Genomic DNA, 4642 nt, shown 5'->3' with positions numbered 1-4642 from the left:
CCCCGATAACCCCCTGTCTCTCTCACACACACACACACACACACACACACACACACACACACACACACACACACACACACACACACACACACACACACACACACACACACACACACACACACACACACACACACACACACACACACACACACACACACACACACACACACACACACACACACCACCAGCCCCCTTCCTCAATGTCAGTGTTGACTCAGGACTTCCACCACTTCTACACCTGTCATTTAGCTTACCCTCTCTGGCAATCACTAACTAAGCTCAAATCTGGGGCTTAAACTTTACTCTCTGCTCTGAGCAACTTAACGACACGCACAGACAGGCAGACAGACAGACAGGTAGGCAGGCAGACAGGTGAGGAGACACTGCTGTCAACCCTGTAATGACCCTGGCCTGCCTGTGATGGAGATGACGAGAGGGGCGACCTGACTGACGGCACGTGTCAGCAGGGAGGACAAGAGAGCTGTGTCAAGGCCGTCACACTGATCGTCACAGGATCGATTACATGCCAGAGCTGTGGAGGCTTACTGCTGGTGACGGACTGAGAGAGAGAGGTGTGTGTGTGTTTGTACTGTGTGTGATGTGAGTGACTGTGTTTGTGCGCGTGTGTGACAATTACTTACTTCCTTGCCAAGCACCAGATTTTGGCCCCCTGTCAAGGTTTCTCCACTGTCAGTCTACAGCTCAGGAGGACTGTGTTTAAGCATTTCATTCCTGATGCTGTCAGAGCACATGCTTTGTATTTTCTTCAATCGTGTAATTTGGTAGTCAATTGGGTTCTTGTTGTTTTTAAATGTGTGTTCTAGGGAGCTGAATTTTTCTTAAATATTTTGGGGGTTTAAAGTAAGGTCTTCTATTGCTATTATTCCATCAAGACTTTCAAAAGGATATTTTACAATGTTGCCATTTTGAATGACGAGGTCATTCCTCTGTTGTCCATTTAGACCATTTCATTTCTCCACAACTGGTTTCCATCAATGGAGTCTTCAATCTCTTTCAGACTGGTGTCATAATGCTTCTGTTTGTATTCCTTCAATGTGACACAATATTCTTACCGAACGTCTCTAACCTGTAGTTAGTGATGTTTTCTATTTGATAAAGATCTCAATTTGTTCCTTATGAGATTACATTCAGCATCAAACCATTTCTCTTTTGAGGTTTCCAATTAGAACAGTTTTTTATTTTGCATAAATTTTCTTTTGTGGCTGCTTTATGATAGATCTCATTTAATTTATTCACAGCCAAATTTATGTCAGGGAGGTTTGGGCTGAATGCACTTGAAAGGAAATCATTTATACAGGCTGTGATTTCTGGGCAGTGCAATGTTGTGTTGAAGTGTGTTGCGCTGTCAGCAGCCCATCTGTATGTTTCATTTAGATGAAGCAGTGTACAGGCTCTGTTTGTGTGGTCTTTGGGTGGCAAAGTCTTTGGAAAAGACAATCTGGCAGCGGTCAGACAATGGTGTCTGTGGTCTGACAGTGAATGCGATAATAGAGGAGGGATCCAAGTCTGAGATTGCATAGTCAACAACACTCGTCCCAAGAGTTGAGCAGTAAGTTAGAATCCCATCTAATCAAACCATTAAAAAAACACAGGCCTAAGGCTCAACAGAGATGCACAAACCCCTTTACATCTTTGTTCGCTACCTGGTCAGAGCTATTTCTATTACTAGTGATGGGACTCGGGTATATGTCAAATATATGTCTATTACCCTCAGGGTCTACTACACATTCAAGTTCAGAACCTGTTCTACCATTAAAATCCCCCAAATTACTTTTTTGGGGCTTGCCTGTTTTGCTTGTTATTTTGGCATTAATATGTGTCACTTATCAGTTCGCAAAAAAAGTCTTTGAGATAATAAGGCCGCATACAAACACAGTTTATTTTTGTTTTTTTGAGTAATGCAGATGTTTCAGCCTAGCGCAGTGCTTTCTGTGGAGATGGGGCAAGCCAGCAGAAAATACAGAGCGTTGTGCCTGATTGGCTCAGTTTTCTGTCATGATTGGCTCAGTTTTCTGTCACTCGTGGGACAGTACATCATCCCCAAATCTAAGTTTACAGCTCGAAAATTTTAACCCCTTGGGTTCTGCCATAGAGTTATATTAGAAGTGCCCATCCGAGAAGGCTCAAGGTCATTGGCCACAGATAGAATGACATCAAATCAAGTTATATCTACAGTAGCTTTGATTGGACTGTCACATCTTACTTTCAAAGTCTTAGCTAGCAGTCATAATCAGTTGTCATCAAGTCGACATTCTACTGGCAAATCCTATTTAATCATTGTCATATGAAGAGAAATTATAGATAAAATGTATCGGTGCTCATCAGCTATTGTATACAAAGATTACACAACAAGTTGGAAATCGCAAATTCAACAATGAGTCGTTTGGAAGGACTCAGTGGCTAACTGCAAGCATTGCAAAGAAACCACTAACGTTAGCCTGTTATTCAGTGGAGTGGCTGTGTTTTGTCCCCCGAGTTACCACCATAAATCTAGAGAATGCCAGACTTTGATGACAAAGTTTGATGACAACATTTGCCCACAAAGGACCGCTGCGCCACCTTTACAAGGGGAGTCCAAAAATGTATTGTATGCTGCTGCATAAATTATGTAATATGCAAGGGAGAAATGTATACTGTAGCTAAGAAAGTATTATTAAATGTATGTTGTGTAGTAAGCTGTTAGTAGCCCATTTAGTCTATTTTCACCAACGCGGTATTGTAAACACATAACGTTAGTAGTTGTGGTGCTCGGCTTGCACGTGCAAATTCAACACACACAACATTATATAATAGAATTGTGTTATTTGACGTGTCAAGTTAAAAGCTTATTTAACTCATCAAATAGTGTTATATGACGTGCATCTTTTTCGACACACAAAGACCCAAACGGCATTCAATGTGCCTCACCCTAATAATTTGGCATATTTTCACCACTTCATTTCACCTACTGTTCAAGCTTGGTGGTTCACAAATAGCCTAGAACCTGTTTTTAATCATTGAATATTGTAAGAGTTCTCATTGTCTGTTTGTTTGTCCCAAGTCTGCCATATAAGCTATGTTTTTGTAAAGGCAGTAAATGAGGCTGAATGAACTGTTTCGCTGCCAGACAAGGCTCTGCTGAAAAGCCAGGTGTAGCAGTGGTAAGATATTGGGACTGCTGTTTGACAGCTTTATGAAGGCCCTAACAGTTTGTAGGCACTGTTTGTCGCCATTATAGTGCAATTAATATATTGTTTAGTGTTGTGTTGTGGCTTTGCTAACATGCATCCCACATTTTTTTTTGTCCACCAAGAGTTACATGCTAAAATCACCACTGCATATGATTGTTCCTCCCAGTCCCTGCCGTGATTTACATTTTAATGATGGGAGTAGAATGTCCCTATAGCCTGAGGGACATTGAGGATCTATGTTACCACGACACCATGTTTCTAGAAGTATTATTATGTCTTGACTTTTGGTGTTTTTAAGAAAATCTGGGTTTTGGTAGAGGAGTACAAGCCCTGGATATACCAAGAACTGAACGTTAATGATCTCATTTCACAAACTCAGCAAAAAGAAACGTTCTCTCACTGTCAACTGTGTTGATTTTCAGCAAACTTAACATCTGTAAATATTTGTATGAACATAACAAGATTAAACAACTGAGACATAAACTGAACAAGTTCCACAGACATGACTAACAGAAATGGAATAATGTGTCCCTGAACAAAGGGGGTGGTCTAGATCAAAAGTAGCAGTCAGTATCTGGTGTGACCACCAGCTGCATTAAGTACTGCAGTGCATCTCCCTCCTCATGGACTGCACCAGATTTTCCAGTTCTTGCTGTAGAGATACCCCAAGATACCCCACCAAGGCCTTGCACCAAGGCACCTCCCGGACATTTCTGGGGGGAAAGGCCCTAACACTCACCCTCTGATCAACAGGTCCCCAGGCGTGCTCAATGGGATTCGAGATCCGGGCTCTTTGCTGGCCATGGCAGAACACTGACATTCCTGTTTTGCAGGAAATTACGCTGGAAACGAGCAGTATGGCTGGTGGCATTGTCATACTGGAGGGTCATGTCAGGATGAGCTGCAGGAAGGGGTACCCGTGAGGAGGAGGATGTCTTCCCTGTAATGCACAGTGTTGAGATGTTGCCTGCAATGACAACAAGCTCAGTCCGATGATGCTGTGACACATCGCCCCAGACAGTGACAGCCCCTCCACCTACAAATGGTTCCTGCTCCAGAGTACAGGCCTTCCTTTGACGATAAAAGCGAATCCGACCATCACCCCTGGTGAGACAAAACCGCGACTCGTCAGTGAAGAGCACTTTTTGTCAGTCCTTTCTGGTCCAGTGATGGTGGGTTTGTGCCCATAGGCGACGTAGTTGCCAGTGATGTCTGGTGAGGACTTGCCTTACAACAGGCCTACAAGCCCTCAGTCCAGCCTCTCTCAGCCTATTGCGGACAGTCTGAGCACTGATGGAGGGATTGTGCGTTCCTGGTGTAACTTGGGCAGTTGTTGTTGCCATCCTGCACCTGTCCCGCAGGTGTGATGTTCAGATGTACCGATCCTGTGCAGGTGTTGTTACACGTGGTCTGCCACTGCGAGGATGATCAGCTGTCCGTCCTGTCTCCCT

This window comes from Oncorhynchus gorbuscha, linkage group LG01 (assembly GCF_021184085.1).
Source record: "Oncorhynchus gorbuscha isolate QuinsamMale2020 ecotype Even-year linkage group LG01, OgorEven_v1.0, whole genome shotgun sequence".
In the NCBI taxonomy this organism is placed as follows: Eukaryota; Metazoa; Chordata; class Actinopteri; order Salmoniformes; family Salmonidae; genus Oncorhynchus; species Oncorhynchus gorbuscha.
This window is presented reverse-complemented; position numbering follows the sequence as displayed.